Here is a 24,874-nt window from a genome sequence, read left to right on the forward strand (position 1 = left end):
AACCTGTGCTAATGTAACAGTAACGTAATTGTTCGTGATACTGCACGAACAATTTGTATGTGTTTCTTTAATAAGAGAGGTTCAACAGGCAGAGGAGTCTGCTCAATGTCTATGGAAAATACTTAGGTTGCGTAGGCTGGTGCGGTGTATTGTTAAAGGTAAATTTTGGGAAGAGAGAAAAATAAACATATGCTAACGTAGCATTACCTAAAAGAATAAGCCGTGCAAAGCCAATGCGATTTAAAAGGCTGTGCATTAAAAATTGCACATCATCCGGAGGCGCCTTCACATTTGTATACAGTACAATACAGTGCGCTTAGCAAACACATATATATTTTTAATGCAGGCGGGCACTGCCTCCTCGGTTCTGCGTCCCAACTCGAAACCTTCATTTGCTTTTTTTGCCTTGCATGTTTAGCCATACGCTTGCTTAGCCACAATGGATGCACGCGAACTAGCGCAGCTTTAAATTTTTGTACATTCTGTACCGTCATCCATGCACTCATATCATAGAAGATTCTCTGCCATATTCTGCTGTATAGGGGTTGTATGGTATTCACTGAAAACAGTGAACAGACAGTGTCAGTACAGGGCCAGGAAATACCTCGGATAAAATAATACACGTACCTTGGTACATAGAAAACGAAGGCAATAGCTACATGGAAACGCAGAAAAAATAACAGCAAAGGCGAAGATACATGCGGCCATAATGAAACGCAGAGCGATATGGGGTTACAATAGGTATGCCGTGCTCCGGGGTATGTGGAAAGGTGAAATGGTTCCAGGACTTCAATTAGGACATGTGGTTGTTTGCTTGAAGCCAGGGGTACAATCAGGACTTGATGGCAATCAAAGGTCAGTGGGGAACCTCGCATTGCGCACTCACGGGAAGACTACAAATGAAGCGGTGCAGGGTGATATGGGCTGGACAAATTTAGAAGTGAGAAAGGTGAAAGTAAAATTGATTTCGGAGAACGAAATCGGCTGAGTGTGAGAGGCTCATTCAATCTCGTGGATGGTGCCAAGAAAAAAAAAGATGAGTAACTACCTAAGACGGGAAAAACGAAATCATGAAAGGAACAATTTCATGAAATTTCATGACAAGTGCCGCCGACTCCTTGGAGGTGTGTTTTAGTAAAATATCCCAATTGTGAAGCAGGAAAGATGGCTTGTAAATGATACAGTCGCAGGTTGATATGACAACGGGTTTCGCAAATACCAAAATGCTTTCAAGAATGAAAGCATTTTTCGAACGCATGTGTGCTATGGCGTAATGATACCTGAAATGAATGCAATGAATTTACTATGCGTGAGCGCTGATTCTTGCATTGCGAAAATAATGTACAGTTTGTGAGGTGTGCATCCCTACGTTGCTAGTGAGGTTTAAAGAAACCTGCACGGGTTCTTTCCAGCTTGAGCCCGCCTCCTGACGTTTCAGAGGACCTCGAAAGCGGTTGGGTTTCCGCAGCTGGACCCTGTCGTTCGAGACGCATGCCACGTCGCCGTGAGGAACTACTTTCTCTGTTCTTACTGGTACGAACGTGCCCATTTGTGTATACTGCAAAATGTTCGCATGACAGTGAAATTGACCTATGGCAATGCTAATCGAAAATACGTTGCACACTGTTGGCTTCTCGGTGGGGTAAAATTTGCCTTGTTTGACAGATGCTGCATGGTGTGGACATGCAGAGTGGTATCTGTTTTCTGTGGCTCTGCTGCATTTAACACTTCGACTGTGGGGCTCCTCCTTCGATATCGATGTAGCGAGGTTGCATCGTGCACCATAAGAGTGGACCAGCCACGGTGGCTCAGTGCTAAGGCGTGGTGCTGCTGAGCACGAAGTTGCGGGATCGAATCCCGGTTGCGGCGGCCGCATTTCGATGGGGGCGATATGCATAAACGCCCGTGTGCTTGCGTTGTAGTACACGTTAAAGAACCCCAGGTGGTCAAAATTATCCGGAGCTATCCTCCGCGGCGTGCCTCATAATGAGAACTGGTTTCGGCACGTAAATCCTCAGAAAGAAGATACAACCTTAAAGAGTCCAGGGCTTGAAGATTACATGTGCATGATGCAAACGTTTGTCCATCAGGATCTTTGGGCAGGGAGGGATCCATGCGCAAGCCTGATTCGTTTCATAAGAGCATAGTGTGTGTTATCACCATGGGCGTAACAGAATGCATCGTGAACGCGCTTCTCACTGAGAAGCGCCGGAACTTGACACCACGCAGTGTTATGAGCATGCATTTACAAAATCTATTGTGGCTCATGCAAGGATGTATTTGCACCCGGCCACATCCCCGGTGAAGACTGGCAAGGACACGCTGCAGAGTGAACGCCATAAGCATAACTCTCTGCCAGTACTACTTCCGTGCTTGATAGTTATGCTGCAATAATTTGGCAGAGGTTTCATACTTGTCATTCGTATCCACTGCCGCCGCTCTGCCTCGCATCTAGCGAAATTAGCAACTGCGTTTTAAGTGCGGAGCACTTTATTAGGGGCCGGGCTGTCGGCGTCTAATGTGTCATGTGGTCACGCGCAAAACGGGGCCAAAACATGCCAATACTCATGAAATAAACGAATTAACACAAATTTGTTTAAATCTCTTCTAACCCGCCCGGCTAATACCGGCGCACCGCAAGAGAGGGTCCGCGCTCCGGGACGCTCTTTCCCGCCGTAGACCCCGAACAGCAAGCACGCTTGCAGCGACAGCGGGTGCTTGCACGTGAAAGACAGCGCCGACGCAGGGCTGATCAAGCTCATCCCAGCATTGCGAAAAGAAAAGCTAAGCACAAGATAAACTGGGATAAAAGAAGATAAACACAAGGCAAACACCGGCGAATCACTGCTCCGCACTTCCCAGCTTTCGCGTTGAGTGGAACTGCATTAACCGCCGAGTTTATTTAGCATTGCATTAGCGCCGAGTTTTTAGCATCTTTCGCCTGGGGGATGTTTTTCTTTGATGCCAAAAATACGCCCTTTTATTTTCTGTAACAATCTAGATAAATGAGCTCGCAATTTTACGCGACTATTTGGGCGAATCGAAAAAAAGGCAGGAAACTAACTTGGGCAATATTGGTGGCACATGTACAATGTGCATCGCTAATTGACTGTAGCATTCGACGCTCTACTCTGAAAGATATTAGTACTCGATGGATTACAAGAGCTAAAGTAATGTTTGTGGTGTAGGCAATTTTTTTCTGATAAGTAGGATTGGTAAACGCTGCGCGTGTTAGCCAGGTGCTATCACTTTTCTATGTGTCGCCGAGAGATTGGCACTAGCTTTTGTTGTGTTGCGCACTAAAACTTAATCAAGTGCGGAAATATTTGTAATAATAAGCCAATAGAATAAACAAAAACATTGTATTAAAAATTGCACGGCATCTGGAGGCACTTCACGGTTTGTATACAGTATAAAACGGCATGATTGGCAAACACCTATACATTTTTTAATGCCGGCTGGCTCTGCCTCCTCGGTTCTGCATGCTAACTCGAAAGCTTTATTTACGTTTTTTTTGATGCCTCGCATGCTCGGCTATACGCTTCTTTAGCCGTAACGTATGTATGCCAACTTGCTCCTCGAAAGTTTTTATGAACCCAGCATCTTCAAACTTTAGGATTCACTGACTGCCTCGATGGGTCTTACATGTTAGGGTTTTGATTTTCAGCTTGAGCCTGCCATGCGACGTTCGTGGAGGCCCTCCTGCTTGTTGACCCCATGAAGCAGTCATCGCTGTGGTTTTTGGGTGAGTTAAGTGCCGGCTTTTGAACCAAAGAACGGAACTATGATGTTACAATTTCAGAGTAAATCCGAAAGAAAAAAAATTAGGTGTTGGTGCAGATTGGCCAGCTGCGTTAAAGCTGTTTATCCATGAAGTGCCGGCATTTGTGGCTGAAACATGCCTTATGGAGAAGTCGCCGCACCGTAGCGTTTTCAACGTGTCGTGTCGGGGTGTTAGTGATACATTCCTGAGCATTCGAAATTTGCCAAATGGCTCTTTTCTGTACACACTGTTACAATATAAGTGTACTTATACGAGAACACAAATTAAGTCTTGCTTTTTGGGACTATACGAGCGTCAGGAAAGCTTGTGAAGTACTAAATAAATGCGTGCGTACACGCTATTGCTTTCGAGGATTGCAATGCTCTCAAATACGCGACTCATTAACGAATTCCACATTTAACCCAGCGCGCAGACGCTGAGAAAGTTGTGCAGTGACGCTGGTATTCACTTCGAAGTTGACGTCAGTAGTTGGTCTCAATTCTGTTACCAGAAGCAACAGACATGGCCGTTCGCGAGCGATAAACAGAGTGAAGAGGTGAAAACGTTGTCACGTGTCAGTTGCTTGGTAGCAGTGAATAGCTCACAACTTCTCTTCATACGCAGAACAACTGAGAGCACAATGATCATGGCGCACATGTGCGCTTCACATCACAGCTTTTTATAGTTCGCAGGCTTTATTCATGACGCAAAATAATAAATTATGTATAACGTAGGAATTCAAATACTGCTCAATCAGGAAATCTATTCTGTAGTTGGAGTTTAATCATTATTTTTGACCATATATTTGACAATAATGAAGAAGAGAAATTGAAATTTTCAATTTGCCCTATGGAGTAGCCGGCAACATGAATTTGTATTTTCCCATTGCAGACGCATCATTTGTTTTTAACTTCGTCTGCTATATCATTAAATATTATCTATGATACTCGATTATTTATTTATATTATATTATCGCTGATATGAAGCACTTCCTTGCTGGTCAATTGCTTTTGAATACAAGTATATCAACACTACGTAGATGCGACATAATAACAGTGATTCAGTGATTCTTTTGTGTACCATGAACGTCCGCTATATTTTCTTGTAAATTTGCACCACATGCATATCTTCTTGCGCCGTTAAATGCAGCTCAGGTGCACTCTCGAGTTCAATACAACATAAAGTTGTTGTTCTGTAATTATTCCTAGGTTAAGAAAACGAACACAATAGATACAAACTAATTTGAAACATTATTATTTGCATGTCGAAACGGAAGTGAACCGTTTTGTATGAACCGGTTAGGTTAGGTACATACTGTTACAGTGAACTTTAATGTAAGTCCGCTGTACGAGAACACGAATAAAATCTTTCTCTTTGGGACTATACGAACGTCGGGAAAGCTTGTGAAGTACTAAAGAAATATACGGGCAAACTACAATGAAGTCAAGCTGATTTTCTTCACGTGTTTGAATCGAATAAATAGGTTGAGTAGAATTTAGTCCTCTTAGTCGTGGAGCGCACTTCACAGTGCACCTTGACGTGGGGGTCAATGATACAAGTTGGCCGTTACCATGACAGCGTTGTGGGGCAGCACCATGGGACTACCGGAATGCGCCGTTAATGGGCTGCCAATAGAGGAGCACCAGTAGGTGGCATTGCTGGCTTGCTTGTACTTCCGTATGGCTTCAGTACCGGTAGGCGTGTGGATAACTTCGCTTTTAGGTTGTTTAAAATGATTTACAGTTTCGTTTGCAAATTAAAAAAAAAAAACTGTCAGCCCTTCCAATGGGGTGGAGATGGAAGACCAGCGAAGCTGTACTATGGAGGGAATTAGGTATTTCCAATTATGACTGTTAAGATATTATTAAGACTATAAATGACACGTAAGGTGCCTGTATACACGAAGGTGCCGCTGTGCCGGTGCTCAGCCGTTATAACCATGCGGGAACCTATAAATTAAAAATATTGTTACGTGTAGCTGATGCTCAAGGCTATTTAGAATTTATTTACATGGACGCCAACGGAGGCCAAGATGGTGACGCTATATCAAGAGGAAACACGTCTATCTCCTCTTCAGTGGAACCACACCAGCACGGCTGTGCCGTATCAATATGGCAGTGTAAACTCTTTTGTACAGATGAATCACGGGAATTATGCACAGCCAGGGATATTCAACACAAATACTCCATTCCCGTGTAAGGGCTTTAATTTACACAGTATGCACATTATTACTGCACATCAATGCCTGGATAAAAATATCCAGGATAAATATCTGGAAGTCAAAGTAGTGGTTGTAGGACATTTATATTTTAGAACTTCAGCACTGCAGACCACTGAGACTATGTAGCTGGCTGTCATGGCAAAATATACAACGTGAGAAAAGCTGGGAAGCAGCGCAGGCGTCGCTCGCACGAGTCCGCCTTAAAACGTTCCCGAAGGGTTGTTCTCCTTACTGCTCTGCTTCCAAATGAAGGTTCGGATGAAAGGCATGTCTTTGTGCCTGCAGAACTTTTGATCACACTTCATTTTTATTTCCAGGCATAGCAATCGCATTTGTTAACCAACATGTTCGCCTGTGCGCTATAACGTCTTGTTTTCCTGTTGACTTCTACTTCCGGGTGCTTGGGTTAGTGGGGACAAAGCAAAACAATTAGGGTCAGATGTGTGTGTCTGGCTGTGCAGCTTGCACTGTCGTGACAGGAAAAATTTCTGCACGATAATTGTGGGCCGCTTGACGACGTGCCGAAGTGTGGGCGGTGATGGCGCAGACACCAGCGGACAGTCGACGTACCTGAAAAGCTTTGCTGCATTGATACTTCGATGCGCTTACAATCTTTCAGGCAGTCATCCCAAGCAAGAGGAGATATCTGTGCATGCCAGGACGTGGTGAAGACCACCAACAGTTAAAGCACCAATTAGTCGCCAGTTCCCAAATCAGGAAATTTGGTGTCATCTTTGGTCATTTAGGCCAATTCAACGTGAGCGTTACGTTGCGGAACGGCACACAATTCACAAAATTCACAGAAACAATCACGCAACACTTGTAGAATTTGTCTGCTCTAAAGAACAACCTATCATTTGCCGGCATGTGACACCATAAGAAATTGGTCACCATGTTCTCTTGCATGTTGCACTCAGGAATTGCATTAGAAACGTGCTGAACTTTGTGTCATCACACAAAGTTCACAGAAACGATCACGAAACACTTGTAGGATTTCTCTGCTCTGAAGAACCTTGTCTGCTCTTTCATGTTGCACTCACGACTTGCATTAGAGACGTGCTCAGCGTTTCTAATGCAAGATTTGAATATTTATTTTGCAGGGTTCCTGACGGAACTTTCGACAACGTACAGCAGTGTAGTGTAGCAGTGTGTAAGGGGGTGGATAAGTTAGGCCTGCGAAGCAAAATGGATTGATAATTGTATTGCGGAATTACTGGATGCATGCCGGCCGCTTCATCATTCTCCCTGCGCGGGGTCCGCGCCGCGTATGCTTCAGAGACAGTAGGAGGTTGCTTGTTTCCGTGGAGAGGAAGTCGGAGGATTGAGATCATGGTGGTACTGTGGGAGCAACCTTGTCGTGATTTGCATGATGTGGGGCCTTTAGAATATATTATGCCACTTGCGTAGTGGCGGCAGACCAATTTGGAGTCCGCGAGGCTGGTGGTCATTACTGTGGGAGTAGAAGTGATGGCGAGAGCGATTGATGCTTTAGTGGAGAGGGCAGGGGAGGTTTCTTCGAGCTTTTTTACAACACTGATAGTGTGGGCATGCTTAGAGACGGCTGACTGGCGACATCAGTGTGTCTTGCTGGTACCCATAAGGCCGTTAAAGTGCTTTTGCTAGAGATGTCTGTCTTGCTGGGAGAAACTCTGGGTACAAGTTGCATGGTAATGGTGGATTGGTGGCAAATTATTGTGCTGTAAGGGAAGTCTTGGTAGGCGCAACTTTGAAAAACCCGAAAAAGTGATGCGCAAGCGCCAGCTCGAGAGGCGTCTGTTATAGTGGGACCATATTATCAGCAAGTGAGCCGAGTTGCAATGACCGGAATTTGTTTCTGGCTGTCCAGTGCGTTTGGTCTTGATGGAATGTATCTCCACAGGACATTTGTGGGGCCACTCTACAACGTGCAGGTCGACATTCTCGGAAAGGTCGGTTCCTTTGACATTTGTTGTGAGCTTGCAAACATCGAGGCCCTTCTTCTGTGTGTAGTCACCCCGTGTGAAATAGCGGATGTGCAGTTTTTTATGGCGATTGTGCTTAGACGGCATAGAGTGGGTAGAAGGACTGCTCTTCCGCGTACTTTCTTATGTGCTCCGTTGTTTTGAGTCACCTCACTTAGCGGCTTGGGTAGGGTGTGGTGGCGTGACAGCAGCGGTACAGTGCGAGCGTGGTTGAGATCCCGGCCCTTGTGTCATGGTGTTTTGTCGGACGGCCGACATATTGCACGACGTTTTATATACTCAATCCTAATACTTGCTGTGGAGTGTTAGGTGGCGCGAAACATGACCTCATCAGTAAGCAATCGTCAGTAATTCATAAAAAGGTTAGCTACACTTATTTAAAAAATGTAGTCTTGTTAGAATATTTTTTGATTAGAAGGAAAGAGTTCTAACGAAAGAAAAGGAAATCGTGGTTTGCTGTGGATATACCAAAAGTTAACTAATGTGAAAAAATCTAGTCATTTAAACTACAGTACGAACTGTCTACAGTACAGCAAAAAAAGTATACAGCGAAATAGCTGCATCACAATCTACTTGTTTATCGGAGACTGTACTTGGTGGGCTTGTCGGCATGTTACAATTCCCGCTAATGCATTTGTGCACGACCTTTGCTGAACTGCTTAACAAGAGTAAGAGGTAGTGACCCCGCCCCCTCTGCATGCTATGTTCTCAGAATAGTGGGCTGAATGGTATTGTAAGCATTCACCTGCACGGCCATCCATGTTTTATCTTTGAAATATTTATTAAGAGAGTAAATGGGTATCTGCCAGCCTGTTGTATTATCTGCGTCTCTGTGGTATTCTATGAGCATATATAATCCACCCTTTCTGCGGCCTTAATCCAACATTTCTGCTGCCTACATGTAACGTTATATAGGCGAGATCCAGCTTTTTGTATTTCTGCAACTGTGCATTACCAACAGAATCAAATTCAAAATAATGTAAAATATGTGTTGTATATGATGCAAGGCTCAGTAACGAATTGGGTAACATCATATCTCAAGAAATTCTTCTATACAGAAATACATTGCTACATTGCTGTAAGACAGGTCATTGCTGTTAGATATGTGTTGAAACTGATAAGAACAGATTAAAAAAAAAACCTTGCACAATAATGTAAAGCTGAACAGGGGCCGTATTCTGAAACGTTCGCCTAGGCGAAATTTATTTTTTCGCTTTCAGGCGTGCGCCGATTGGCTGTTTTAGCAAAATTGGTTGAGCTGATTGGGTGGTTGAGCCCGACGTCATTCAATTTTGCTCAACCAGCCCATCAGCGCGCACGCTGATTTCGCCTAGGCTAACGTTTCAGAATACGGCCCCAGCACTTGCAGGATAACACGTCTTAAATGTACACGCGCAATGAAAATACATTTGCAAGCGAAGTTTCTTGAAACGATTATAAATTACTGTGGAATTTCAAAGCAAATAGTTCCAATCGCTGGGGTATACGTATTACACCTTGACACAACACCGAGCAACTGACAAGAAAAAGCGTAATCTCTCGTGTAAGGCCCTTGCTCGTTTTTTTCTCGTTTTTACTTTGTGCATGTTTTAATAACGCATGCTAATGGCTGCTCACTGGCACCTCAACTGAGCTCGCACTGCTTTGCAAAATAGCACTACCACTATCGTTCAGCAATGAACATATTTACAGTCCCCGAAAGATTTTTCGCACACTGATAATCGCACGAACATATCCAAATTCTGATGCTTAAATTTCTTTTGTTGCATGTAGAATTTGTTCGGAATTTTAGCTTCATTGAGACATTTTTACTCAATACTTGCGATGGCCGAAGCCGCCGGTGTGATTGGAGTTACCCTTCGCCTAGCCCGATAAGTCACGTGGGACTGAAACGCAGATACCAGGCCGCAAAGCATGACTCCGGAACACTGCCTCTTTCAATGTGCTGCGAAAAACTAGTTTAAAGCATTTGTGGCTTTACGCCCGTAAGGAACCATCCAACAGGCGTAGGCTTGTGCAATCTTCATTCTATACCTCTTATTCAGCTTTATTACGACGACTGCAGCCCTCTTTTTATAGCTGTAGAATTCATCAATGTTGCCCGCTATGTCCTTATGGACTGGAAATCCTACTCCCAATTCTCTCCTATGGGGAAGACCTCTGTACCAGAGGACGTGGCGTAAGTCAGCACTGTATAAGCTTCAACAGTTCTTCTCACATCAATAATGCCAATAATATCCCAGGCAATGCCTGATAATTTTTCAAATAGCCCTGCTAAGCTAGCCTCACTCGAGAGGGTGCGCGTGTTGAACGTTGCCAGGTACAGTTTCTATTGGTGGTCTGTCCGGACCTAGATTCTTAGCACCCTCTGCCGCGTAGCAGGTCTGACCGCCGCCTTGCCTTGGTAAGGTGCTCCGCAGCCGCTGGGGACGGAGGGCCATGGGTAAATTGTTATTAGGGAGGTAGCGGCCGAATACTGCACCAGGGAGGCCAATTACTGTTCTGGTGAGGGAGTGACTTTATTGAAGCTTAGTGGGCCTTCCTAATTTGGCTGCACCTTGACTAGTATAGCCCCACAAGCTCTCGGTGTTTTTTTGTTTTTTTGTTTTTGTTTGGCGGTGTCAGGCGCCACTCCATGCCTGAAAATGTAGTGGACTGGAGAAGGTTTCGGACTTCCGACCTTCAGATTACTATATAACAAAAATTAATCAAACAGAACACTACACGTCTATGCAAACAACACCAAAATCCTCCAACTTAACTGCAGAATGACCCTAAATCTGTGTTAATTGATACGTCGTATGTTCGCACTCTGCATTCGTTATTAACACACGTAACAGTGCCACTGAGAGCCTCGCTGTTTTCACGGATGTGCTATCAGACACGCTCTCACTTTGCGATGAACACTCTTGCGTGCGATTCACGCCGTAAGCAAACAAAAACAAGAACGCGCAAATAACGCGTTAAACACAAGAAGATTCGAGCGTGCGATTCACGCCGTAAGCAAACAAAAACAAGAACGCGCAAATAACGCGTTAAACACAAGAAGATTCGCGCTTATTTATAAGTACTTCCACGCACTAAATGAAACTCAAATGCAGCCGTCTTCTAAATACACGTGCGAGACACACACAGCCTTAGACATACCCTTACATAATACGTCAAAGAGAAATCTGTAGAGTATACCATTACTAAATGTGATCCACGCAGTCCGTTTCTAAGTAGACTGCAGAATAACCAGTATCTAACCTAATACAGCGTTATTTTTTTTCAGAACTCGCGAAATCCGAAAGTCTTTGTTTAACGGATGTTTAATGGAAGCTCACGCGAACTATAACTGAAGCTATCCTTTCTCGAGCGTTCAGCTGTCACGTATTCCTGAAAGCAAACATCAAATTAACTCGAAAATTTATCTGCCTCTACCATGATCAGAAGACACCAATACTGCCCTCTGCCTAACAGAACGTTCCTAAAACTCTGCTTTCTCTTCTTTTTTCTGGTGTTTTACGGGATTAGTGGATTAATTTTGACCACCTGGGGTTCTTTAACTTGCACTACAACGCAAGCACACGGGCCTCCATCGAAATGCGGCCGCCGCGGCCGGGATTCGATCCCGCGATCTCGTGCTCAGCAGCGCAACGCGTTCCTAAAAAGGTAGTTGCAAATTATCCTCAGAGAAATTAATACTAATGAATGCATATGATACCGCCCCTGTAAATCGGCGTGTCACTGTCTCGGAACTACATGCCGCACCTTGAGACCACGACGTTTTGGCGCCCGTTAATCGGCGTGTCGGTGACTCGAAACTATGCCGCTCCTTGACGCTGCCCCCCACTTTCAGAATATTACAACCTAATATTCACTGGCACGAGTGGCATTTTCGGGCAAAAAGAAAATTATTCGAACTACACTTCTATGCGTACAACACCATAATCCTCCAACTTAACTGCAGGATGACTCCTCTATGTTCGTCCTCTACATCCGTAATTAACGCACGTAATAGTGCCACCGATAGCCTGGTTGACTTCACGGATGTACTATCGGAGTCGCTCTCATTTTGTGGTCAAAACTCTTCTATGCGACTCGCGCTTAAAAAAAAGACTAGCGCAAATTACGCGTTCAAGACTACAAGATCCGCGGTTATATATAAGTACTTCAACGTACTAAATGAAACTCAAATGCTGCCATGTCCTAAACACACGTGCGAGACAAGTTGTTCCAAAATACCTTCAGAAAAATGAATAATAATGAATGCAACTTACCAAACGTGCCTCGAAAGAAAAGCACTACTGTGAAACAAAACACGACTTGTCACAGCGGGTCAAATTTTTTTTGTTCTCACCGATTTCGCATTCCATACTCTTTCGGCACGGACACCCAGTAGCCAGACTTATCGTTATAAGCAATCATGCGGCACGGGGCGTTGTAGTAAGCGGGTTCTTTCACCATAGAAAACAAACAAAAGTTGACGGTGCCGCAGCTTCTCATTGTTATAACCGATATATTGTTCAAAGCGGTATCGTTGTAAGTTGGTTCGACTATACAACAAAATACTCAATATAACAATGAGAATCCCATCTGCTCCATCTTGCAGACAGAAGCGTGTGCTGGTTGTCCCGCGGCTCTATCGGTTGCAGGCCACCTGCACCGACTGGGCATGCAGGTGACGTTGCTCGAAGCCTCGGACCGTATCGGGGGCCGAGGGATCGACGACACTTCCTTCGGCGTCTGCGTCGGCATGGGAGCCCACATCATCACAGGCGTCACTAACAGGTGGATCGGATGCCCTTGATTCAGGGCTCACCTTTTTTGACTCGGGTAGTTCTTGCAACGTTGTGGTAGAATGCATTCAGCAATTGTGAGATGGTGATGCAAATTTTAATATGGCATCTTTAACGTGTTTGAGCTATCAACCTGTGTGTAGGGCCGTGTCACTAAATGATACTCCGTTTCTTACTTCTCAGGCAATGCTGCAGAAGCTAGCTATTCTAGGAACGCAGTGGTACTGTAACGCATTGTACAATGAATTGCTTCACATATTCCAGCTGCAACTTGGGAATGTACGGTTTGGTCGAATGGCATAATATGTGTGCACCTTCGTGCTTCCAGTATGTTAAGTGGAGTTAGACCTCTGAACAAAATATTGAAATTTTTTTATATTGAAATCGTGTATGGACACATGCATTATGCAGTTTACTTCCATTAATTCGATCCTGACGCGAACAACTCCGTTGTTTTGAGTCACTTCACTTAGCGGCTTGGGTAGGGTGTGGTGGCGTGACAGCAGCGGTAGAGTGCGAGCGTGGTTGAGATCCCGGCCCTTGTGTCATGGTGTTTTGTCAGATGGCCGACATATTGCACGATGTTTTGTATGCTGAATCCTAATACTTGCTGTGGAGTGTTACGTGGCGCGAAACATGACCTCATCAGTGAGCAATCGTCAGTAATTCATAAATATGAAGTGTGAAAAGGTTAGCTACACTTATTTAAAAAATGTAGTCTTGTTAGAATAATATTTTTATTGCGATAGCAATTATATGTACACTTCTACCGGATTTCTGCCGTCGTCATCGCCGTCGAAGTGAGGTTCCCTATAGATAAAATCTTCGCCGCGCGCCGTATGCCCGAGCGGTAGCGTGCGGGGACGCGCGCTATCACGGAGAGCGAACACACTCAATCACCCAGGCGCAAGCACGGAAGCGGGAAGCCAGCGCCGGAGGGAGCGCGGGGAGGGAGGGGGGGAGGGGCGCACTTCTACGCTGCCAACAACCGCGCTCGTCGCTCTTCCGCACCGTCTGTTATCTCCACACGGCTCTGACCTTTATGCGCCGTGCATTCGCCGCTCAGTTTCCGTTGAAGCGATAGACCGCACGTACCTTCGCCCGCTGCGGCGTATGGGCTCGCTGCCAGCGTTTTAACAGTCGTTGTCTGCAGTCATTCAGTGTGATCTATTCATGTTTGTTTGTGCGCGCTCACACCACGCTTGTTCATTCAGTTAGTAATAGTCGGGCCACATTTTCCAACGCACGCTTACACATGCAATGCTGCCCGTAGCTGCAGTGCAGCACTACAGGTGTGTCCCTTCGCACGCGCTGCCCACGGGAAGCGCTTCTCATCAACACCACCGTTTCACACGCGCCTTCTCGTGGTCATCGAGTCTCTTCAAGTCGGTCTACTTACGCCGCAGCACACCTGCTTGCTTAATCAGCTCATGTTCACTACAATTCATATTGCTACCAAAGCCGCTCACCTTACTTCGTATGAGATTGCTGTGTTGCTATCGCATTCATTGCTTCACCCTTAGAGCGAAACTGTGACATTTTTTTGATTAGAAGGAAAGAGTTCTAACGAAAGGAAAGGAAATCGTGGTTTGCTGCGGATATACCAAAAGTTGACTAATGTGAAAAAATCTTGTCATTTAAACTACAGTACGAACTGTCTACAGTACAGCAAAAAAGTATACAGCGAAATAGCTGCATCACAATCTACTTGTTTATCGGAGACTGTACTTGGTGGGCTTGTCGGCATGTTGCAATTCCCGCTAATGCATTTGTGCACGACCTTTGCTGAACTGCTTAACAAGAGTAAGAGGTAGTGACCCCGCCCCCTCTGCATGCGATGTTCTCAGAATAGTGGGCTGAATGGTATTGTAAGCATTCACCTGCACGGCCATCCATGTTTTATCTTAAGTTTGAAATATTTATTAAGATAGTAAATGGGTATCTGCGTCTCTGTGGTATTCTATAAACATATATAATCCACCCTTTCTGCGGCCTTAATCCAACATTTCTGCTGCCTACATGTAACGTTATATAGGCGAGATCAAGCTTTTTGTATTTCTGCAACTGTGCATTACCAACAGAATCAAATTCAAAATAATGTAAAATATGTGTTGTATATGATGCAAGGCTCAGTAACGAATTGGGTAACATCATATCTCAAGAAAGTCTTCTATACCAAAATACATTGCTACATTGCTGTAAGATAGGTCATTGCCGTTAGATATGTGTTGAAACTGATAAGAACAGATTGAAAAAAAATACCTTGCACAATAATGTAAAGCTGAACAGCACTTGCAGGATAACACGTCTTAAATGTACGCGCGCAATGAAAATACATTTGCAAGCGAAGTTTCTTGAAACGATTATAATTAAAAAACTGAGGAATTTCAAAGCAAATAGTTCCAATCGCTGGGGTATTCGTATTACACCTTGACACAACACCGAGCAACTGACAAGAAAAAGCGTAATCTCTCGTGTAAGGCCCTTGCTCGTTTTTTTTCTCGTTTTTACTTTGTGCATGTTTTAATAACGCATGCTAATGGCTGCTCACTGGCACCTCAACTGAGCTCGCACTGCTTTGCAAAATAGCACTACCACTATCGTTCAGCAATGAACATATTTACAGTCCCCGAAAGATTTTTCGGACACTGATAATCACACGAACATATCCAAATTCTGATGGTTAAATTTCTTTTGTTGCATGTAGAATTTGTTCGGAATTTTAGCTTCATTGAGACATTTTTACTCAATACTTGCGATGGCCGAAGCAGCCGGTGTGATTGAAGTTCACCCTTCGCCGAGCCCGATAAGTCACGTGGGACTGAAATGCAGATACCAGGCGCAAAGCATGACTCCGGAACACTGCCTCTTTCAATGTGCTGCGAAAAACTAGTTTAAAGCATTTGTGGCTTTACGCCCGTAAGGAACCATCCAACAGGCGTAGTCTTGTGGAATCTTCATTCTATACCTCTTATTCAGCTTTATTACGACGACTGCTGCCCTCTTTTTATAGCTGTAGAATTCATCAATGTTGCCCGCTATGTCCTTATGGACTAGAAATCTTACTCCCAATTCTCTCCTATGGGGAAGACCTCTGTACCAGAGGACGTGGCGTAAGTCAGCACTGTATAAGCTTCACGAGTTCTTCTCACATCAATAATGCCAATAATATCCCAGGCAATGCCTGATAACTTTTCAAATAGCCCTGCTAAGCTAGCCTCACTCGAGAGGGTGCGCGTGTTGAACGTTGCCAGGTACATTTTCTATTGGTGGTCTGTCCGGACCTAGATTCTTAGCACCCTCTGCCGCATAGCAGGTCTGACCGCCGGCTTGCCTTGGTAAGGTGTTCCACAGCCGCTGGGGACGGAGGGCCATGGGTAAATTGTTATTAGGGAGGTAGCGGCCGAATACTGCACCAGGGAGGCCAATTACTGTTCTGGTGAGGGAGTGACTTTATTGAAGCTTAGTGGGGCTTCCTAATTTGGCTGCACCTTGACTAGTATAGCCCCACAAGCTCTTGGTGTTTTTGTTTTTTTTTGTTTTTGTTTGCCGGTGTCAGGCGCCACACCATGCCTGAAAATGTAGTGGACTGGAGAGGGTTTCGGACTTCAGGCCTTCAGATGACTATATAACAAAAATTAATCTAACAGAACACTACACGTCTATGCAAACAACACCAAAATCCTCCAACTTAACTGCAGAATGACCCTAAATCTGTGTTAATTGATACGTCGTATGTTCGCACTCTGCATTCGTTATTAACACACGTAATAGTGCCACTGAGAGCCTCGCTGTTTTCACGGATGTGCTATCAGACTCGCTCTCGCTTTGCGATGAACACTTTTGCGTGCGATTCACGCCATAAGCAAACAAAAACAAGAACGCGCAAATAACGCGTTAAACACAAGATTTGCGCTTATTTATAAGTACTTCCACGCACTAAATGAAACTCAAATGCAGCCGTCTTCTAAATACACGTGCGAGACACACACAGCCTTAGACATACCGTTACATAATACGTCGAAGAGAAAAGAAATCTGTAGAGTATACCATTACTAAATGTGATCCGCGCAGTCCGTTTCTAAGTTGACTGCAGAATAACCAGTATCTAACCTAATACAGCGTTATTTTTTTTTCAGAACTCGCGAAATCCGAAAGTCTTTCTCGAGCGTTCAGCTGTCACGTATTCCTGAAAGCAAACGTCAAATTAAGTCGAACATTTATCTGCCTCTACCATGATCAGAAGACACCAATACTGCCCTCTGCCTAACAGAACGTTCCTAAAACTCTGCTTCCTCTTCTTTTTTCTGGTGTTTTACGGGATTAGTGGATTAATTTTGACCACCTGGGGTTCTTTAACTTGCACTACAACGCAAGCACACGGGCCTCCATCGAAATGCGGCCGCCGCGGCCGGGATTCGATCCCGCGATCTCGTGCTCAGCAGCGCAACGCGTTTCTAAAAAGTTGTTGCAAATTATCCTCAGAGAAATTAATACTAATGAATGCATATGATACCGCCCCCGTAAATCAGCGTGTCACTGTCTCGAAACTACAGCCGCACCTTGAGACCACGACGTTTTGGCGCCCGTTAATCGGCGTGTCGGTGACTCGAAACTATGCCGCTCCTTGACGCTGCCCCCCACTTTCAGAATATTACAACCTAATATTCACTGGCACGAGTGGCATTTTCGGGCAAAAAGAAAATTATTCGAACTACACTTCTATGCGTACAACACCATAATCCCTCCAACTTAACTGCAGGATGACTCCTCTATGTTCGTCTTCTACATCCGTAATTAACGCACGTAATAGTGCCACCGATAGCCTGGTTGACTTCACGGATGTACTATTGGAGTCGCTCTCATTTTGTGGTCAAAACTAAAAAAATGACTAGCGCAAATTACGCGTTCAAGACTACAAGAAGATCCGCGGTTATATATAAGTACTTGAACGTACTAAATGAAACTCAAATGCTGCCATGTCCTAAACACACGTGCGAGACAAATTGTTCCAAAATACCTTCAGAAAAATGAATAATAATGAATGCAACTTACTAATCGTGCCTCGAAAGAAAAGGACTACTGTGAAACAAAACACGACTTGTCACAGCGGGTCAATTTTTTTTGTTCTCACCGATTTCGCATTCCATACTATTTCGGCACGGACACCCAGTAGCCAGACTTCATCGTTATAAGCAATCATGCGGCACGGGGCGTTGTAGTAAGCGGGTTCTTTCACCATAGAAAACAAACAAAAGTTGACGGTGCCGCAGCTTCTCATTGTTGTAACCGATATATTGTTCAAAGCGGTATCGTTGTAATTTGGTTCGTCTATACAACAAAATACTCAATATAACAATGAGAATCCCATCTGCTCCATCTTGCAGACAGAAGCGTGTGCTGGTTGTCCCGCGGCTCTATCGGTTGCAGGCCACCTGCACCAACTGGGCATGCAGGTGACGTTGCTCGAAGCCTCGGACTGTATCGGGGGCCGAGTGATCGACGACACTTTCTTCGGCGTCTGCATCGGCATGGGAGCCCACATCATCACAGGCGTCACTAACAGGTGGATCGGATGCCCTTGATTCGGGGCTCACCTTTTTTGACTCGGCTAGTTCTTGCAACGTTGTGGTAGAATGCATTCAGCAATTGTGAGATGGTGATGCAAATTTTAATATGGCATCTTTAACGTGTTTGAGCTATCAACCTGTGTGTAGGGCCGTGTCAATAAATGATACTCAGTTTCTTACTTCTCAGGCAATGCTGCAGAAGCTATTCTAGGAACGCAGTGGTACTGTAACGCATTGTACAGTGAATTGCTTCACATATTCCATCTGCAACTTGGGAATGTACGGTTTGGTCGAATGGCATAATATGTGTGCACCTTCGTGCTTCCAATATGTTAAGTGGAGTTAAACCTCTTAACAAAATATTGAAATTTTTTTATATTGAAATCGTGTATGGACACATGCATTATGCAGTTTACTTCCATTAATTCGAACCTGACGCGAACAACAAAACTGGTCAAATTATTCGGTGGGTGAAATTAACCAAAAGGCAGAAAAAAATAAGCAGTGGCTGTGCTCGGCTATGCCAGGATATACGTAGCGTGAGCGAAGGTTCAGCTGGTTATTCTTAGCTTTCCTGGTTGTCTATGTTTAACTTGATTATCATGCTTACTGCTGCTTCAATGACACAAACACGGTATAGGCATTATACTCCGCGTTACCACTTCCTGTGCATAAATCTGCAGCAGGCATTTCACTGATTTGCTGAGCCTTATACAACATTGTCTATGTAGCAAGCAGCAAAAATTGCTCTCTCCGTATTAATAATTTGAAATCCTTGCAGAAGCAGAGCCCACTCCATGGACGACTGATTTAGTAAATTATCAAACAGTGAAGCTGATACTGAACCGGGCGGCACAAAAAGCCGATGAAAGTGTCATAACAATTCTGCGTGCTGATATGAGCACGTGATGTACAATACATAGAAGAAAGATCAAAGAGCACAACGTGTCACTTTGCGAAGCAAAGCAAAGTTTTTGTGAGGCGTGCATAACTATGTTGTCGGGTTAATACTAGTTGTCCTTCTAGCTAGGCCATATTTCATGACGCTTGCTGAGGACCTCGAGGCTAGGTGGTCATAGATCATCTTGCTGACATCCACCATAAAACAAAACATATCCCCTGTGCTCCGCCGAGCATCAACCTCTTGCTTTCAAGCTTCGTGTTAAAGGTAGCCTAAAGCAGTACATACAGTAGAGCTTCATTATAACAAAGCTTGAAAATGGAACCGAACTTAGCACAAGCCTGCAGTGTTCCGCCAAAGAGCTGCGAAAAAATTTTTCAACTCTTTCATGTTTCTGCACCCAGTGCTAATCCGTTTTTGCTGTTACGTGCATGCAACAAGCAGCCCAGCAGCTGATATGTTCCTTGAGCGTGCCAACGGTGCAATGCAATACTTAGATTAATATGCCTAATGAGTACTCGATGATCGTTTATCGTGCGTATTCACGAATTCTACATGGTTGCGATTAGACTCCACATTCTGTGCAGCAGAATAATTCCTCCATGTACCAAGGTTTTCGTGCTGCACTATTTAAGTAGCGACATTATTTTCGATCATGCTGTGGCGTGCACATACTGCAGGAGTAGGTGGCATTAGGAAATGCGCGGTGACGGTATGGCAGTGGTACAGTGCGGGCGTGGCCGACAGCTGTGCTGTAGACTGCTAATTTCGTGCTTTGCAAGAAAGGCGACAGGTCGTGCTGAACTGTTGCATTTGACCAGTTACTGTGGACCCTTGCATGCCGTGCGGCATGGCTCAACAAGTGAGAAATTATCCGTAAAATTCGAATTATGGACAAGAAAACGGTTAGCTTTAGTGATAGAAACATTTAGGATGATGGTAATAATAATTTCATCGTTCGAAGCAAATAGTAATAGTGTTAAATAATTACGAAGTGAATATTGTGAATCATGGATTGCGTGTCAAAAATTGGCAGAAGTTGACAAATAGCAAAAAAGCCCCTTGTGGAAATTTCCATTGAAGTTAAACGACCCGTCCTTTGACCTCATTGTCAAATTCATTGCAAGCATGAACTTTAGTCATTTATAAAGGAATTGCCAGAACCTTATCTCGTTCTTGGCGATTTCAATGCGCACAGCAGTCTGTGGGGAGACTCTCGAATCGATGCGCGAGGCCGTCTAATTCAGACTTCCTTTTCTCATCCGGTGAGATTTTCTCACCGATGAGATTTGGAACATGTCCAAATGAGCGTATACTGCAAAATGTTCGCGTGACGGTGAACTTGCTAATCGCAGATATGCTGTGCATTGTGGGTTTGTTGGTTCATTGTAATTTATGAGAACGCATTTGTCCCAGATCTAAGCTGGGCCACTCCACAACGTGCGGGAGAGGTCGTGACCACAGCGCCTCAAAGAGGGGATATTCTCGGCAATGGAAGCAGTAACGTGGGTGGTGTTGCAAGCCTTCAACTCGAGACTATACTCATAAGACTATACTATACTATACAAGACTATACTCATAAGTGCGCTGCCGTGCGGGACTATACTATACTATACTAGGTTAGGTTAGGTTAGGTTATGAGTAAGTCCGAGACTATACTATACTATACTATACAAGACTATACTCATAAGTGCGCTGCCGTGCCGGGACTGAAGAGTAATGAGGACCTTGCGTGAACACCTAAATACATTAGGAAAATAAGTGTTCACTCTTTTGAGAGAATAGTCAAGGGGATTATGCACAGGCAGAAAAGTTTGAACGGAATGTCACGTGCCGTGTAGAGTCCAACTTGTTACGATAACTGCGGTGCTTAGAGTTTACATGGTATATGTGCATTAATAAATAGGGTCAACAAAGGAAGGACTAAAAATATGATCGCATGCAAGTTGTGCAAGCGTTACAAAAAATCTTTAGGACCGCGATCTTTTTGAACTGTCGCACTGTATCCCACAAGTGAGTCGCAGCTGTGCACACAGACAATATCCTTGCAGAGCACAATATCCCCGCGGGGTGTCTGCTGCGAGCAGGCGTTTGGTGGGTTTCGACAACACCATGGACCCGAGCACACGGGGTTTGGACCCTCCCACGCGTAGCGATGCGTGGCTTAGCCGTGTCTGGGGAAAGGGGGATCCTGGAGGTTGAGCTAATGCCGGGTGTTTGGGACCTTTAAGGCCCCCCGGGGGAGGCAACACACCTCTTTGGCCTCTGCTTCACATAGACGGCACCCTTGGACTAACCACCCGGGGGAAATCGGCGGTAGCCTTTTCCTGTCCTCCTCTCCGACCTTTTTCTTCTCTATTTCTCTGTCCTCACTGTCCTGTCACCTCTTCTTTTCTGTTACTTCCTCACTCTTTATAGGCGGCTTGGGTTAACCTTGTGTAGGTGTAGGAAATGTCATATCTTCGTACTCTACATCCGTTATTAACGCGCGTAAAAGTGCCACTGAGAGCCTCGTTGACTTCACGGATGTACTATCACACTCGCTCTCACTTTGCGGTCAAAACTCTTCAAAAAAAAAAACAAAAAAAACGCGCAAATTACACGTTCAAGACTACAAGAAGATTCACGCTCATATATAAGTAGTTCCACGTACTATAGGAAACGCAAATGCTGCCATGTCCTAAACACACGTGCGAGACAAGTTGTTCTCAGATACCTTCAGAAAAATGAATAATAATGAATGCAACTTACCAAACGTGCCTCGAAAGAAAAGCACTACTGTGAAACAAAACACGACTTCTCACAGCGGGTCAAATTTTTTTTGTTCTCACCGATTTCGCATTCCATACTCTTTCGGCACGGACACCCGGTAGCCAGACTTCATCGTTATAATCACTAATGCTGCACGGGGCGTTGTAGTAAGCGGGTTCTTTTACCATAGAAAACAAACAAAAGTTGACAGTGCCACAGCTTCTCATTGTTATAACCGATATATTGTTCAAAGCGGTATCGTTGTAAGTTGGTTCAACTATACAACAAGATACCCAATATAACAATGAGAATCCAATCTGCTCCATCTTGCAGACAGAAGCGTGTGCTGGTTGTCCCGCGGCTCTATAGGCTGCAGGCCACCTGCACCGACTGGGCATGCAGGTGACGTTGCTCGAAGCCTCGGACCGTATCGGGGGCCGAGTGCTCGACGACACTTCCTTCGGCGTCTTCGTCGGCAGGCGAGCCCACATCACAGGCGTCACTAACAGGTGGGTCGGATACCCTTGATTCAGGGCTCATCTTTTTTGACTCGGGTAGTTCAACGTTGTGGTAGAATGCATTCAACAATTGAGATGGTGATGCAAATTTTAATATGGCATCTTTAACGTGTTTGAGCTATCAACCTGTGTGTAGGGCCGTGTCACTAACTGATACTCCTTGTCTTACTTCTCAGGCAATGCTGCAGAAGCTATTCTAGGAACGCATTGGTACTGTAATGCATTGTACAATGAATTTCTTCACATATGATAACTGCAACTTGCGAATGTACGGTTTGATCGAATAGCATATTATTTGCGCACCTTTGTGCTTCCAATATGTCAAGTTGAGTTAAACCGCTAATAACAAAGTCGGTAAAATCGACACTCGTAATATTGAAATTTCATTATATTGAAATGTGTATGGACACATGCAATATGAAGTTTACTTCCATTAATTCTATCCTGACGGGAGCGACGAAACTGTTCAAATTATTCGGTGGGTCAAATTAAGCAAAATGCAGAAAAAAATAGCAGCGGCTTATCTCGGCTATGCCAGAATATACGCAGCGTGAGCGAAGGTTCAGCTTCCCGGGTTGCCTAGGATTAGCTTTATTATTATGCTTACTGCTGCTTCAATGACACACACACGGTACAATACGGCACGTGTTCCTTAATTCACACACGCGCATGCGTCAGCTTCGGTCACAGTACGAACACCAAGACGCCTAATATGTTTGGAGAATTGGACGCCTTTGGAGAATTGGACGCCTTTTGTTGCTCTTTCCTACAATGGGGAAAATAGGTGTTTTTTTCTTGGTTACGCCCCATTTTTGTTCTGAAGGAAATGTTGCGCTTAATATTTCATGTAATACATAAACATAAAGTAGAACGAATGCACTTTTAACCCATAAGTGATATTATTAAAGAGATGTAGGTCGTAAAAAAGATAAACCAGAATCAAAATTGTGGGATAAAATTAAAAAGTTTGTTAAGACAAGCATGGTATCTACTCAGAAAAAAATAAGATTATGAAATAAACAAAATGTGTTGCTGTCTAATAGGCACTGTCTCCAAAAAAAATTTGTTTGAATAGGTCTTCCACTACAAAAATTTTAACTGGAAGCACCGCAGTTCGGCATGCCATGCGGCAAAGCAGTTCCTCGTTGTACACCATAGCGGAACATTGCATGTCTTGTAGTAAACTCTTGTTTTCTGCTCAGTTTTCCTGTCGATGCAGCATTTCTTGCAGTTTCTATAGAGTCTGCATCTTGGCATGCTGGTGCAGCCACTGATGTTCCGGGCTGGTTTTGCGTCGTCGTTGATCTGAGTCATAGTGCGACTAAAAAGCAGCATCCTCAGACTCACTGCTGCTCGGTCCATCGATAAAATCAGGTTGCAGATGCAGCGGAATAGCGAAATCTACGATCTTTCGAAGCGCGCGCGCCGCTTTTGGAGGCAGCCATTTTTGCTTTCTACTTTGACGACCACGAGACTTCGGAGCGCGTTCAAAAATCACCGCCAGGAGGGAAAAAAAGTTAACTGCTTAGGAAACACACATACTCACCCTTTTCGCGGCGATCCCGTGGGCGCTACCACGTTTGATCACGTGGTGACGCGTCCATTGCGTTCCTCAACTGCCTCCGTTGCGTCCTTGTTTACAATGGAAATGTATGACGCCGGCGCGGCTTAAAAACCTGTTTTCGGAGATATTGTAGACGGTGGCTAGGTGGACGACCTGAACGAAGCTTTGGTCACAGCTTCGGAGAACATGCAAAAACGCTTTCAGAGCTGATTAAGCTATGTCCAAACAGCGCAAACAGCGTATATGGTGCTTGTAATGAAAGCGGGGCTAAATATTTATTCCAAGCTTTCCGATTATGAATTCAGTCAGGATTAGTGTGTTTTGCTCTTTGTTCTTTATTCGGCAAATATTTTGAAGCAGTGACTTGTCAGTTTCTGACTCAGTGAAGTTCCTCGGTGCGGCAACTATCTGATTATTTTCTGCGTAATCGATCGCGGGTGTGCTCAGTTCTGATAGATTTGTTATTGCTGCGCAAAAGGCTTGAAACGTAGCTGTTTTGTACATTGTAATACCTTCTAGCAAATATATATATTACAGCTAGTAACTCGCTTACTCTTGTGGACCGTCACGAAACATTCAGCTTCGACCATTCGTGCGCCATAGGTGTAGTCCGTCATATATTGTGCGTATACAGTCTGCATATATTCAAGTGTGCGCTCATTCACTTATTCTTGATACGATGGCGATAGAGTGGGTCTAAGTTTTCCTGTCATTTGGAACAGATGCGTATAGATAACGTGCGCGAAAGTATGACAGGAAGCGGCACTACTCCCTTTGTCATTGTTTAAACGAGTGGTACTCTCTTGCCGACGTTCTGGGGATTAAGCCCTTTCTTTGAAGGTAA

The 24,874-nt window shown here is 44.5% G+C and overlaps 1 protein-coding gene and 1 long non-coding RNA gene across 2 annotated transcripts in view; one reads left to right on the plus strand and one right to left on the minus strand.

Annotated features, from left to right (window-relative positions):
- The window catches only part of LOC125939928 (uncharacterized), a 233,164-nt gene that overhangs the window by 165,642 nt on the left and 42,648 nt on the right, over positions 1 to 24,874 (plus strand). The gene's annotated exons all lie outside the window — the stretch shown is intronic.
- LOC125940440 (uncharacterized) overlaps positions 12,363 to 24,874 on the minus strand; it is a 32,266-nt gene continuing 19,754 nt past the window's right edge. The window contains exons 2-4 of the long non-coding RNA XR_007463658.1: positions 22,330 to 22,367; positions 18,084 to 18,161; positions 12,363 to 12,625 (exon numbers count right to left, since the gene is read on the minus strand). This is a non-coding gene — a long non-coding RNA (uncharacterized LOC125940440). The remainder of the gene's footprint in view (positions 12,626 to 18,083; positions 18,162 to 22,329; positions 22,368 to 24,874) is intronic.

The sequence above is a fragment of the Dermacentor silvarum genome, chromosome 9 (genome assembly GCF_013339745.2).
Source record: "Dermacentor silvarum isolate Dsil-2018 chromosome 9, BIME_Dsil_1.4, whole genome shotgun sequence".
Classification (NCBI taxonomy): Eukaryota; Metazoa; Arthropoda; class Arachnida; order Ixodida; family Ixodidae; genus Dermacentor; species Dermacentor silvarum.